This window comes from Aegilops tauschii, chromosome 1 (assembly GCF_002575655.3).
Source record: "Aegilops tauschii subsp. strangulata cultivar AL8/78 chromosome 1, Aet v6.0, whole genome shotgun sequence".
NCBI classification, from domain to species: domain Eukaryota; kingdom Viridiplantae; phylum Streptophyta; class Magnoliopsida; order Poales; family Poaceae; genus Aegilops; species Aegilops tauschii.
The window spans coordinates 140825904-140841934 of record NC_053035.3 but is presented as its reverse complement, the minus strand read 5'-3'; the positions used below and the strand labels follow the sequence as shown (position 1 = coordinate 140841934).

Genomic DNA, 16031 nt, shown 5'->3' with positions numbered 1-16031 from the left:
ATTTTTAACATTTTTCCTCCAGTATTTAAATATTTTGGAGAAGTCATATTTTCTCCTCTCGTTTATTTATAAATTGAAATATTTTTCCGGAGAGAAAAATAATTAAAATCCCAATCCTCGTTTGAAAAATCAAATAAGAAAATTCGAGAAAATCCCCAACTCTCTCCGAGGGTCCTTGAGTTGCTTAGGATTTATCGAGGATTTTGTCAAAATGCAACAAAACATGATATGCAAATGATGATCTATGTATAACATTCCAAATTGAAAATTTGGGATGTTACATCTAGTCCTAGATCATTATTGTACTCCCTTGCCAAAATCAGTGTAGGGTATACAATAGATCTGGTACACAGCATGACATACTTTATAGAACCTATGGCCAAGGCATAGGGAATGACTTTCATTCTCTTTCTATCTTCTGCCGTGGTCGGGCTTTGAGTCTGACTCAATTTCACACCTATAACATAGGCAAGAACTCTTTCTTTGACTGTTCTATTTTGAACTACTTCAAAATCTTGTCAAGGTATGTACTCATTGAAAAAACTTATCAAGCGATTTGATCTATCTCTACAGATCTTGATGCTCAATATGTAAGCAACTTCACCGAGGTCTTTCTTTGAAAAACTCCTTTCAAACACTCCTTTATGCTTTGCAGAATAATTCTACATTATTTCCGATCAACAATATGTTATTCACATATACTTATCAGAAATGTTGTAGTGCTCCCACTCACTTTCTTGTAAATACAGGCTTCACCGCAAGTCTGTATAAAACTATATCCTTTGATCAACTTATCAAAGCGTATATTCCAACTCTGAGATGCTTGCACCAGTCCATAGATGGATCGCTGGAGCTTGCATATTTTGTTAGCACCTTTAGGATTGAGAAAACCTTCTGGTTGCATCATATACAACTCTTCTTTAATAAATCCATTAAGGAATGCAGTTTTGTTTATCCATTTGCCAGATTTCATAAAATGCGGCAATTGCTAACATGATTCAGACAGACTTAAGCATCGCTGCGAGTGAGAAAATCTCATCGTAGTCAACACCTTGAACTTTATCAAAAACCTTTTTTCGACAAGTCTAGCTTTGCAGATAGTAACACTACTATCAGCGTCCGTCTTCCTCTTGAAGATCCATTTATTTTCTATGGCTTGCCGATCATCGGGGAAGTCAACCAAAGTCCACACTTTGTTCTCATACATGGATCCCATCTCAGATTTCATGGCCTCAAGCCATTTTGCGGAATCTGGGCTCACCATCGCTTCCTCATAGTTCGTAGGTTCGTCATGGTCAAGTAACATGACCTCCAGAACAGGATTACCGTACCACTCTGGTGCGGATCTCACTCTGGTTGACCTACGAGGTTCGGTAGTAACTTGATCCGAAGCTTCATGACAATCATCATTAACTTCCTCACTAATTGGTGTAAGCATCACTGGAACTTATTTCAGTGATGAACTACTTTCCAATTCAGGAGAAGGTACAGTTACCTCATCAAGTTCTACTTTCCTCCCACTCACTTCTTTTGAGAGAAACTCCTTCTCTAGAAAGGATCCATTCTTAGCAACGAATATCTTGCCTTCGGATCTGTGATAGAAGGTGTACCCAACAGTAACTTTTGGGTATCCTATGAAGACGCACTTTTCCGATTTGGGTTTGAGCTTATCAGGATGAAACTTTTCACATAAGCATCGCAACCCCAAACTTTAAGAAACGACAACTTTGGTTTCTTGCCAAACCAAAGTTCATACGGTGTCGTCTCAAACGGATTTAGATGGTGCCCCTTTTTTTATGTGAATGCAGCTGTCTCTAATGCATAACCCCAAAACTGTAGTGGTAAATCGGTAAGAAACATCATAGATTGCACTATATCCAATAAAGTACGGTTATGACATTCGGACACACCATTAAGTTGTGGTGTTCCAGGTGGCACGAATTTGTGAAACTATTCCACATTGTTTTAATTGAAGACCAAACTCGTAACTCAAATATTTGTCTCCGCGATCAGATCGTAGAAACCTTATTTTCTTGTCACGATGATTTTCCACTTCACTCTGAAATTCTTTGAACTTTTCAAATGTTTCAGACTTATGTTTCATCAAGTAGATATACCCATATATGCTCAAATCATCTTTGAAGGTCAGAAAATGACGATACCTGCCGTGAGCCTCAACACTCATCGGATCGCATACATCAGCATGTATTATTTTCGAATAAGTCAGTTGCTCGCTCCATTGTTCCGGAGAACGGAGTCTTAGTCATCTTGCCCATAAGGCATGGTTTTCAAGCATCAAGTGATTCATAATCAAGTGATTCCAAAAGCCCATCAGCATGGAGTTTCTTCATGCGCTTTACACCAATATGACCTAAACGGCAGTGCCACAAGTATGTTGCACTATCATTATGAACTTTGCATCTTTTGGCTTCAATATTATGAATATGTGTGTCACTATGATCGAGATCCAACGAACCATTTTCATTGGGTGTGTAACCATATAAGGTTTTATTCATGTAAACAGAACAACAATTATTCTCTAACTTAAATGAATAACCGTATTGCAATAAACATGATCAAATCATATTCATGCTCAACGCAAACACCAAATAACACTTATTTAGGTTCAAAACTAATCCCGAAAGTATAGGGAGTGTGCGATGATGATCATATCAATCTTGGAACCACTTCCAATACACATCGTCACTTCATCCTTAACTAATTTCTGTTCATTATGCAACTCCCGTTTCGAGTTACTACTCTTTAGCAACTGAACCAGTATCAAATACCGAGGGGTTGCTACGAACATTAGTTAAATACACATCAGTAATCTGTATATCAAATATACCTTTGTTCACTTTTGCCATCCTTCTTATCCACCAAATACGTGGGGCAGTTCCGCTTCCAGTGACCAGTCTCTTTGCAGTAGAAGCACTTAGTCTCAGGCTTAGGTCCAGACTTGGGCTTCTTCACTTGAGCAGCAACTTGCTTGCCGTTCTTCTTGAAGTTCCCCTTCTATCCATTTGCCCTTTTCTTGAAACTAGTGGTATTGTTAACCATCAACACTTGATGCTCTTTCTTGATTTCTACCTTCGTCGATTTCAGCATCGCGAAGAGCTTGGGAATCGTTTCCATTATCCCTTGCATATTATAGTTCATCACGAAGTTCTAGTAACTTGGTGATAGTGACTAGAGAATTCTGTCAATCACTATTTTATCTCGAAGATTAAATCCCACTTGATTCAAGCGATTGTAGTACCCAGACAATCTGAGCACATGCTCACTGCTTGAGCTATTCTCCTCCATCTTTTAGCTATAGAACTTGTTGGAGACTTCATATCTCTCAACTCGGGTATTTGTTTGAAATATTAACTTCAACTCCTGGAACATCTCATATGGTCCATGACGTTCAAAACGTCTTTGAAGTCCCGATTCTAAGCCGTTAAGCATGGTGCACTAAACTATCAAGTAGTCATCATATTGAGCTAGCCAAACGTTCATAACGTCTGCATCTGCTCCTGCAATAGGTCTGTCACCTAGCGGTGCATCAAGGACATAATTCTTCTATGCAGCAATGAGGATAATCCTCAGATCACGGATCCAATCCGCATCTTTGCTACTAACATCTTTCAACATAATTTTTCTCTAGGAACATATCAAAAATGAACACAGGGAAGCAACAACGCGAGCTATTGATCTACAACATAATTTGCAAAATACTATCAGGACTAAGTTCATGAAAAATTTAAGTTCAATTAATCATATTACTTAGAACTCCCACTTAGATAGACATCCCTCTAATCCTCTAAGTGATCACGTGATCCATATCAACTAAACCATGTCCGATCATCACGTGAGATGGAGTAGTTTCAATGGTGAACATCACTATGTTGATCATATCTACTATATGATTCACGCTCGACCTTTCAGTCTCAGTGTTCCGAGGCCATATCTGTTATATGCTAGGCTCGTCAAGTTTAACCTGAGTATTCCGCCTGTGCAACTGTTTTGCACCCATTGTATTTGAAGGTAGAGCCTATCACACCCGATCATCATGTGGTGTCTCAGCACGAAGAACTTTCGCAACGGTGCATACTCAGGGAGAACACTTATACCTTGAAATTTAGTGAGAGATCATCTTATAATGCTACCGTCGATCTAAGCAAAATAAGATGCATAAAAGATAAACATCACATGCAATCAATATAAGTGATATGATATGGCCATCATCATCTTGTGCTTGTGATCTCCATCTCTGAAGCACCGTCATGATCACCATCGTCACCGGCGCGACACCTTGATCTTCATCGTAGCATCGTTGTCGTCTCACCAATCTTATGCTTCTACGACTATCGCTACCGCTTAGTGATAAGTAAAGCATTATAGGGCGATTGCATTGCATACAATAAAGCGACAACCATATGGCTCCTGCCAGTTGCCGATAACTCGGTTACAAAACATGATCATCTCATACAATAAAATTTAGCATCATGTCTTGACCATATCACATCACAACATGCCCTGCAAAAACAAGTTAGACGTCCTCTACTTTGTTATTGCTAGTTTTACGTGGCTGCTACGGGCTTAGCAAGAACCGTTCTTACCTACGCATCAAAACCACAACGATAGTTTGTCAAGTTGGTGCTGTTTTAACCTTCGCAAGGACCGGGCGTAGCCACACTCGGTTCAACTAAAGTTGGAGAAACTGACACCCGCCAGCCACCTGTGTGCAAAGCACGTCGGTAGAACCAGTCTCGCGTAAGCGTACGCGTAATGTCGGTCCGGGCCGCTTCATCCAACAATACTGCCGAACCAAAGTATGACATGCTGGTAAGCAGTATGACTTATATCGCCCACAACTCACTTGTGTTCTACTCGTGCATATGACATCTACGCATAAAACCAGGCTCTGATGCCACTGTTGGGGAACGTAGTAATTTCGTAAAAAATCCTACGCACACGCAAGATCATGCTGATGCATAGCAACGAGAGGGGAGAGTGTGTCCACGTACCCTCGTAGACCGAAAGAGGAAGCGTTAGCACAACGCGGTTGATGTAGTCGTACGTCTTCACGATCCGACCGATCAAGTACCGAACGCACGGCACGTCTGAGTTCTGCACACGTTCAACTCGATGACGTCCCTCAAACTCCGATCCAGTCGAGCTTTGAGGGAGAGTTCCGTCAGCACGACGGCGTGGTGACAATGATGATGTTCTACCCACGCAGGGCTTCGCCTAAGCACTGCTATGATATAATCGAGGTGGATTATGATGGAGGGGGGCACCGCACACGGCTAAGAGATCAAGAGATCAATTATTGTGTCTCCAAGGGGTGCCCCCTTCCCCGTATATAAAGGAGTGGAAGAGGGGGAGGGCCGGCCCTCTCTATGGCGCGCCCTAGGAGGAGTCCTACTCCCACCGGGAGTAGGATTCCCCCCCTTCCAAGTAGTAAGAGTAGGAGTCAAGGAAAGGGAAGAGGGAAGAGAAGGAAGGAGGGGGCGCCGCCCCCCTAGTCCAATTCGGACTAGTCAATGGGGGGCGCGCGGCCTGCCTTTCCCTCTCCCCTAAAGCCCAATAAGGCCCATATACTTCTTCCCCCGTATTCCCGTAACTCCCTGGTACTCCGAAAAATACCCGAACCACTCGGAACCTTTCCGATGTCCGAATATAGTCGTCCAATATATCGATCTTTACGTCTCGACCATTTCGAGACTCCTCGTCATGTCCCCGATCTCATTCGGGACTTTGAACTACCTTCGGTACATCAAAACACATAAACTCATAATATAACCGTCATCGAACTTTAAGCGTGCGGACCCTACGGGTTCGAGAACAATGTAGACATGACCGAGACACGTCTCCGGTCAATAACCAATAGCGGAACCTGGATGCTCATATTGGCTCCCAAATATTCTACGAAGATCTTTATCGGTCAAACCGCATAACAACATACGTTGTTCCCTTTGTCATCGGTATGTTACTTGCCCGAGATTCGATCGTCGGTATCTCAATACCTAGTTCAATCTCGTTACCGGCAAGTCTCTTTACTCATTCCGTAATACATCATCCTGCAACTAACTCATTAGTTACAATGCTTGCAAAGCTTATAGTGATGTGCATTACTGAGTGGGCCCAGAGATACCTCTCCGACAATCGGAGTGACAAACCCTAATCTCGAAATACGCCAACCCAACAAGTACCTTTGGAAGCACCTGTAGAGCACCTTTATAATCACCCAGTTACGTTGTGACGTTTGGAAGCACACAAAGTGTTCCTCCGGTAAACAGGAGTTGCATAATCTCATAGTCATAGGAACATGTATAAGTCATGAAGAAAGCAGTAGCAACATACTAAACGATCGAGTGCTAAGCTAACGGAATGGGTCAAGTCAATCACATCATTCTCCTAATGATGTGATCCCGTTAATCAAATAACAACTCTTTGTCCATGGTTAGGAAACATAACCATCTTTGATTAACGAGCTAGTCAAGTAGAGGCATACTAGTGACACTCTGTTTGTCTATGTATTCACACATGTATCATGTTTCTGGTTAATACAATTCTAGCATGAATAATAAAGATTTATCATGATATAAGGGAATAAATAATAACTTTATTATTGCCTCTAGGGCATATTTCTTTCAGCTCGACCTTTCGGTCTCAGTGTTCCGAGGCCATATCTGCATATGCTAGGCTCGTCAAGTTTAACCCGAGTATTCTGCGTGTGCAAAACTGTCTTGCACCCGTTGTATGTGAACGTAGAGCTTATCACACCCGATCATCACGTGGTGTCTCGGCACGACGAACTGTAGCAACGGTGAATACTCAGGGAGAACACTTATACCTTGAAATTTAGTGAGAGATCATCTTATAATGTTACCGCCGTACTAAGCAAAATAAGATGAATAAAGGATAAACATCACATGCAATCAATATAAGTGATATGATATGGCCATCATCATCTTGTGCCTTTGATCTCCATCTCCAAAGCACCATCATAATCACCATCATCACCGGCTTGACACCTTGATCTCCATCGAAGCATCGTTGTCGTCTCGCCAACTATTGCTTCTACGACTATCGCTACCGCTTAGTGATAAAGTAAAGCAATTACATGGCGATTGCATTTCATACAATAAAGCGACAACCATATGCCTCCTGCCAGTTGCCAATAACCGTGTTACAAAACATGATCATCTCATACAACAATTTGTATAATCACGTCTTGACCATATCACATCACAACATGCCCTGCAAAAACAAGTTAGACGTCCTCTACTTTGTTGTTGCAAGTTTTTACGTGGATGCTACGGGCTTAGCAAGAACCTTTCTTACCTACGCATCAAAATCACAACGATTTTTCGTCAAGTTTGCTGTTTTAACCTTCAACAAGGACCGGGCGTAGTCACACTCGATTCAACTAAAGTTGGAGAAACAGACACCCACTAGCCACCTGTGTGCGAAGCACGTCGGTAGAACCACTCTCGCGTAAGCGTATGCGTAATGTCGGTCTGAGCCGCTTCATCCAATAATACCGCCGAATCAAAGTATGACATGCTGGTAAGCAGTGTGACTATTATCGCCCACAACTCTTTGTGTTCTACTCGTGCATATAACATCTACGCATAGACCTGGCTCGGATGCCACTGTTGGGGAATGTAGTATTTCAAAATTTTCCTATGCACACGCAAGATCCATCTAGGTGATGCATAGAAACGAGCGGGGAGAGTGTGTCCACGTACCCTCGTAGACCGAAAGTGGAAGCGTTTAGTAACGCGGTTGATGTAGTCGAACGTCTTCGCGATCCAACCGATCAAGTACCGAACGCATGACACCTCCGCGATCTGCACACGTTCAGCTCGGTGACGTCCCTCGTACTCTTGATCCAGCTGAGGCCGAATGAGAGTTTCGTCAGCACGACGGCGTGATGACGGTGATGATGAAGTTACCGACGCAGGGCTTCGCCTAAGCACTACAACGATATGATCGAGGTGGAAATCTGTGGAGGGGGGCACCGCACACGGCTAAGACAACTGTCAACTTGTGTGTCTATGGGGTGCCCCCCTCCCCCATATAACAAGGAGTGGAGGAGGGGAGGGCCGGCCCTCATAGGGCAAGCCCAAGGGGGGAGTCCTACTCCTAGTACGAGTAGGTTTCCCCTTCCCTTGTTGGAGTAGGAAAAGAAGGAAGAGGGAGAGAGAGGGAAGGAAAGGGGGGCCGGCCCCCACCCAATTCGGATTGGGCTTGGGGGGGCGCGCCCTCCACCTGGGCGCCTCCTCCTCTCTCCCACTAAGGCCGAATAAGGCCCATTGACTCCCCGCGGGGTTCCGGTAACCTCCCAGTACTACGGTAAATGCCCGAACTCATCCGGCACCCTTTCGGTGTCCAAACATAGCCTTCCAATATATCAATCTTTATGTCTTGACCATTTCGAGACTCCTCGTCATGTCTGTGATCACAGCCAGGACTCCTAACTACCTTCGGTACATCAAAACAAATAAACTCATAATACCAATCGCCATCGAACGTTAAGTGTGCGGACCCTACGGGTTCGAGAACTATGTAGACATGACCGAGACTCACTTCCGGTCAATAACCAATAGCGGAACCTGGATGCTCATATTGGTTCCTACATATTCTACAAAGATCTTTATCGGTCAAACCGCATAACAACATACGTTGTTCCCTTTGTCATCGGTATGTTACTTGCCCGAGATTCGATCATCGGTATCTCAATACCTAGTTCAATCTCATTACCGGCAAGTCTCTTTACTCGTTCCGTAATGCATCATCCCGCAACTAACTCATTAGTCACATTGCTTGCAAGGCTTATAGTGATGTGCATTACCGAGAGGGCCCAGAGATACCTCTCCGACAATCGGAGTGACAAATCCTAATCTCGATCTATGCCAACTCAACAAACACCATCGGAGACACCTGTAGAGCCTCTTTATAATCACACCGTTACATTGTGACGTTTGATAGCACACTAAGTGTTCCTCCGGTATTCGGGAGTTGCATAATCTCATAGTCATAGGAACATGTACAAGTTATGAAGAAAGCAATAGCAATAAACTAAACGATCATAGTGCTAAGCTAACGGATGGGTCAAGTCAATCACATCATTCTCTAATGATGTGATCCCGTTCATCAAATGACAACTAATGTCTATGGTTAGGAAACTTTAACCATCTTTGATTAACGAGCTAGTCAAGTAGAGGCATACTAGTGACACTCTGTTTGTCTATGTATTCACACATGTACTAAGTTTCCTGTTAATACAATTATATCATGGATAATAAACATTTAGCATGATATAAGGAAATATAACTAACAACTTTATTATTGCCTCTAGGGCATATTTCCTTCACCGACAAGTTTGTGGAGTTGAACCAACACTACAAGAAATATGTCAACTTGTGACCCTCACTATTGGCCGCTGAAAGGTCATAGTTTTTCATTTGCGACCTTTTTGTGACCAAAAACAGAAGGTCAAAACTGGCAGTCGTAAACTGAAATTAACGACCTTCTCTGTGAGAAGGTCATGGAAGGCCACGACCAAAACAAAAGGTCATAGATTCTATGACCTTCTATTTTGGTCGCTGGCTCTCTGCCCAGGCCACGTCGGATCCGACGTGGCAAAATTGCGACCAATTGAGAAGGTCATTGATAAGATTCAGCCCGGTCCAATTCGACGCCTTACATGGGTCGAGCCCACTAATTCAGCCTTTTTATTAAAAAAATTATCAATTTTTGATCAGCTTCATGGGCCAAGCCCAAAAATTCAGCCATTTTATTTCTAGGCCTCATCCATTTCATAGTCCATTTAATTAAGCCTTTTTATACCTTTTTTCATAAATGCGCAATATTCCAGTCCACTGTTGTTTGGGCCATAGCCTTTTTAGAGCCCAAATATTATTCGATCCAATAGAACATTCAGCCTTTTCATTCACAGATTTCTTTTACACATTTCAACAGCAAACAATCAATAATTCTCACAATTAAATGATCAAATCCAGAAATCACTCAATGAAACTCACAACAGCACATACACGTCTACACGATCCATCAAGTGTGCATACAATCAAAAAGAAATACACATGCACCAAAACATGGTGGCAACATCAACTAAAACTATTGTGCACATCTCCAGGCTTCTTCTGATCATGGTCACAACAGCAGCCACCTCAACAACATTAGATCCTGATCTGCATAAATTATAAGTAAGATACAATGGAAGTTAAATGATTGCCAATAAAAAATATCCATTCAAGAGAATAAAAATTACACATAAATGCCCAAATACCTCAGTTCAGTAAACACTAGGCATGGCATGGCAAAACTTCCAAAACTTGACTACAACACATCAACCTGATGATGTTCTACTAAGACATTCAACACACCAACAATACTAGCATACAGGTACCAGCACATCTACTAGCTACTAGTGCAGGTCATGCAATGAACATCTACTGGCTACTAGCACAATTGCACAAGCAATAGAAGCAGCAGCAGCTACTAGCACAATTGCACAAGCAATAGAAGCAGCAGCAGCTACTTAGCACTGCTAGCAGTAACTACTAAGTACTAACTAGTAGCAGCCAATAGCTAGCAGCAGCGAAACTTACACTGTAGTAGCAAAACAGCAATAGTACATGCTACAGCTAGAGCATCAACAACAACAGTACATCTACATCTAGACTCTAGGGAGCATCAACAGCAGCAGTACATCAAATGATACCTTGTTGTGATAAATGACACCTTGTTGTGATGTAACAGCATGGTACAACTGACTTGCTTCCAGAACAAAGTGTGGATTATATAGAAGAGTAGAGATCTGTGTCCCTTGGAAGCACATCAAATGTTAAAAATCTGGACTGGTTAAATAATAATTGTATTCTTCTCTACAAGCACATATGAGTAGTTAATAAGTACTGATCCTATCAAGTATGGCAGGCTTGCAACATGGAGATGCATACATGACTGAGCACTAACATATTATGGTATGACCGGGGCTATACCTGTCCAGGACAATGCGTGTTGCATCCAAGAACCAGGTTCTGGATCAGAGCTACATCGATGTTGCATGCAGCAATTTGCGGGCGGCCTGTCGTGAACATGAACATATTATGTGAGGGAAAGCGGATACTTCGTCTAAATAAATACATCTTATTGCAGGAACATTTTGTTGATTCCGTGGCGGAAACGTATAACACAGATGATGATGATACACTAATACACTGTGCATACTTGAAAATGCCAGAACAGTTAAAATTATTAAACTGAGAGCAGTCACAGCAACACAGCATACTTGAAAATGCCAGATTTAGCATACCTCTATTCCTACGTACTACTACACATAGGTTAACAACTAGGACAGCAACAGAGCATGCCAAGACTGCAATTGGCTGACTGATTGCTTTAGGTCATAGTGCCAAGAACGCTGCTACATGTACAAGTACAAAAAAAGAAGAATCTCAGGCCTCTATAATTCGCTAGTTTCTTAGGCAACAAACATCATTGCAAATTTTGATGAAATGCATAGGTCCAGCCGATGATTACACAGCAGCAACTACTGCAGACATTGGCTGGAGAAATGCTCATCTTTTTATTCTTTGTAAAAGAAATTTTGAGTTCAAGCAGTAGCACTAGTTACTGACTACACATGTAGGTGCCTATGCAGGTGCATACTACAGACTACAGTACATCACCAACTTGACACCCGAGTAGTCCAACTTGATAGGTGGGAGTAACATTTACAGTATCAAGCTTGGACTTGCATCCCACATGTCAATTCTTCTACTACCTAGAAGCTAGAGCATGCATATGCAGGCGGTATAACATAACATAAAGAGCAACGACTTGATAAGTCTGCCCCCAATAGTCCAAGTCGTGGAAAACCAAATATTTCAACTGATCGAGAAAGACCTTGCAGAAATGGCCTCGTCCACGCCTTTTCTTGGCTCCAAACCGAGGCCTTCCATCATCCGCTCGAGTTCGCCGTTGTTGCTCAATGTATGAAAGATGCCTGCCAGGAGGACGAAATCAAATGAATAAGAACCCCACATAAACAAAGAGGCTGAACAATGATTCTGCAAAGTATATTCACATAAGTTTGCTTATGAAGCCAGAGCTAACAATCTAAAAATTCAGAATCATAGTGCCTCATTCGATAAATTATTGTATACACATGAATATTGTAGAGCTTCAAAGATAGGACACATGTGAAATGTATAGTACAATACTGTATACTTGCTGTGTGGATATGTATAATTAACCATCAGTGTATCGCATCTGGAATACAATTAGACTACTAGTACCTAGAAATCATATGCAACTCTGTTTTTGCTCTAGACCAGCCACAAGATCATAAAAGAAATCATAAGTATCTGGTGCATTTGATATAATAAAGCAGCTGCCTGAACAAATAGAAGTTCTGCATCTTCACTCTGTAGCAATATTTCATGCCAAATGGTGATATTTACTCTGTAGAAACATTAATATAGGATATCATTTTATTAATTCAGAGTTGGGATGAGCATTTTTATTCTGCAGCTACTCCTTTTTATGAGTTGGGATAGCCCCGTACTAGCTATTCAGTGTTGGGATAGCCCCGTACTAGCTATTCAATCTTCTTATTGCCTCCTAGTAAAATGTCTAAGCAGTTACCAACTGCATGCACAGAGTTACTTTTAAAGTAGTTATTTGGGTGAATAGCAGTCAGTAACTAAGCAAATTTCCTTATATTTTTTGTACTAGGTAGAAGATGATAATTGGTTTGGACGAGCAGTGCGTCTATCCCGGCAAGCCAATGATTAGCATTTAACACTTTTGAGCAAAGAGATAAAACGGAGATTGGGGAAGGGCTCTGAACTACGATCCAGCACCTGAACAGGCTGAGGTACTTCGCTGGCAACCTACGGCACGAGCGCGAATCTGGCAAACGGCAAATCTGGACCCCTCCTGTGTTCGTATGTCTGCAGTAGCGCATCAGATCCCTTCTAGGATTAAGCCATCCCCCGCTCACCCCGAACCAAATTCCTCAGCCTCAGATGCAGCCGCCCACCTGCGGTGCTTTCTCACGTGATCGTTACCAAGATGTAGCGGCGGAGATCCTGGTGGGCGCCGGTGGTCTCGTCCCTGACGGAACGTTGTAGCGATGCATTAGTCAGATCGGGACCAAGCAATTTACAAATCGGGAGGGGATGGGATCGGGGCGCGTGCGTGCGCGATACCTTGAGGGTACTGCTGCTGGTGGTGCTGGGGCGGTGGCCTTCTTGCTGGCCCTGAATGGCTTGTCGGGGTCGTCATCATCTCCTCACGCACGGGCGCGCCGGCCGTCGTGGTTCCGACGACCTCGGACGAAGAGGAGGGCATCGACGTCCTCGGAACAGAAGCAGAGGAGGCCGAGGGAGCGGAGACGAACACGAACGCGTTGCTGGAGTTGCAGACGGTGAAGAGGGGTGTGCCGGTGAGCGCGTGCGCGACCTCGTTGGGCCTGAGCGTGAGGGACTGAGCGGCGCTACGGGGCCCCGGCGAGCGCGGGGCGCGGGGCGGCTAAGCGAGAGGCGAGGTTGGAGAGTAGTGCTGGAGGAAGGAGGAAGGAGAGTAGTCAGCGGCGGCTGCGTCGCCGCAGAAGCTGCAGAGGAGCACGATGCGCGGCGGTGGGACGCGGGAGCTTCGAGAGGTGGGAGGGAGAGGGGATGGGGAGCTCGATCTAAGGGAGGGAGACGGCGGTGGGAGGGATCGAGGGGAGCGCCGTCGATGGCGGCAACGAGGAGATGGGGGGAGGAGGGGTGCGATGGGAGGAGGGGATTGATGGGATCTGGGTCGGGTTTGGGTAGGTGGATGCGGGTGGGGTTTTCTTTTTGCATTTTCTTTTTTTCTGTACATAAATGGATGGATGGATGGATGGATGGGCGCCATGTCATCGATCCGTGTGACAACGAATTCCACAAATGGGAATAGAGCACATATAATTGTGTTTTTTCTTTTGTTTTTATTCTACTTTTTCACACGAAAAAAATCAAATATTGATCTCATATTGTGCACAAGAGTGCATCTTCGAATGCCAAACAATGTTGCCTAAGGAAGTTTTCATTTTCTTTGAACAAAAACTCAATTTTCCATTTTTCTTAGTGCCCAAAATGGGTTTAATTGTGAAGGGCCTACCAAATATTTGTTGCAAAATTGGACCAAATCATTTTATTAAAATACTAGGCCATATTTAATGCACAATTGACCAAATGGTTGGGTGTAAAAAGTTTTGATCCACCTCTCGTGAAAAAGACAAATTTCCGCCGATTCAGCTGGAAGTGGGTCAAATTTGAACTGTAGCTGCCTTGTAGTTTGCTCTTTATTTTTTCCAAAAATCTTTTCTAGGTACATAAGTATCTATTTAATCATATAAACACCAAAAAAATTCCAAGATTCAACCACTAGCTAGGAATGGTCATTCCCGTCGTTTTGACCGCATTTTGAAACGGGCATAAATAATTCAAAAAAAATCAAAAAATCAGGAAACCTTCGCGTTGTGTCATTATATGTGGCCAAGTTCCCAGGAAAATAACAAACTTCTAATACGGCAATTATTTTAAAAAAATGTTCTCAGAAACGAGCTATCACGTGTGGAGATCAACAACTTTCAAGCCAAATGATCAATCTTATGGCCACATTCATGGCATAGTTTGTTCAAATGATCTCATATTGTGCACAAGGGTGCATATTGGAATGGCAAACAATGTTGCCTAAGGAAGTTTTCATTTTCTTTGGACGAAAAAACCATTTTCCGTTTTTCGTGTGCCCAAAAGGAGGTTTTTTTGTGAAGAACCTACCAAATAATTGTTGGAAAATTGGACCAAATCATTTTTCTAAAATACTAGGCCATATTTAATGCACAATTGACCAAATGGTTGGGTGTAAAAAGTTTTGATCTACCTCTCGTGAAAAAGGCAAATTTCCGCCGATTCAGATGGAAGCGGGTCAAATTTGAACTGTAGCTGCCTTGTAGTTTGCGCTTTATTTTTTCCAAAAATCATTTCTAGGTACATAAGTATCTATTTAATCAGATAAACACCAAAAAAATTCCAAGATTCAACCACTAGCTAGGAACGGCCATTCCCGCCGTTTTGATCGCATTTTGAAACGGGCATAAAAAATTCAAAAAAAATCAAAAAATTGGGAAACCTTCGCATTGTGTCATTATATGTGGCCAAGTTCCCAGGAAAAATAACAAACTTGTAATACGGCAATTATTTTAAAAAAGTATTCTTAGAAACGAGCTATCATGTGTGGAGATCAATGGCTTTCAAGCCAAATGATCAATCTTATGGCCACATTCATGGCATAGTTTGTTCAAATGATCTCATATTGTGCACAAGAGTGCATATTGGAATGGCAAACAATGTTGCCTAAGGAAGTTTTCATTTTCTTTGGAGGAAAAAACCATTTTCCATTTTTCGAGTGCCCAAAAGAAAGTTTTTTTGTGAAGGACCTCCCAAATAATTGTTGCAAAATTGGACCAAATCATTTTTCTAAAATACTAGGCCATATTTTATGCACAATTGACCAAATGGTTGGGTGTAAAAAGTTTTGATCCACCTCTCGTGAAAAAGACAAATTTCTGCCGATTCAGTTGGAAGCGAGTCAAATTTGAACTGTAGCTGCCTTGTAGTTTGCTCTTTATTTTTTCCAAAAATCATTTCTAGGTACGTAAGTATCTATTTAATCAGAGAAACACCAAAAAATTCCAAGATCCAACCACTAGCTAGGAACGGTCATTCCCGCTGTTTTGACCGCATTTTGAAACGGGCATAAAAAATTCAAAAAAATCAAAAAATTGGGAAACCTTCGCATTGTGTCATTATATGTGGCCAAGTTCCAAGGAAAAATAACAAACTTGTAATACAACAATTATTTTAAAAAAGTGTTCTCAGAAATGAGCTATCACGTGTGGAGATCAATGGCTTTCAAGCCAAATGATCAATCTTATGGCCACATTCATGGCATAGTTTGTTCAAATGATCTCATAT

The 16031-nt window shown here is 42.4% G+C and overlaps 1 long non-coding RNA gene across 1 annotated transcript; it reads right to left on the bottom strand.

Annotated features, from left to right (window-relative positions):
* Positions 1-9918: 9918 nt before the first annotated feature.
* On the bottom strand, positions 9919-13832 carry LOC109759501 (uncharacterized). Its single transcript, XR_002232105.4, has 5 exons — positions 13236-13832; positions 12888-13140; positions 11929-12028; positions 11022-11107; positions 9919-10208 (listed from the first exon to the last, which is right to left on the bottom strand). It is a non-coding gene; the product is annotated as an uncharacterized lncRNA (long non-coding RNA).
* Between the last annotated feature and the right edge of the window lie 2199 nt (positions 13833-16031).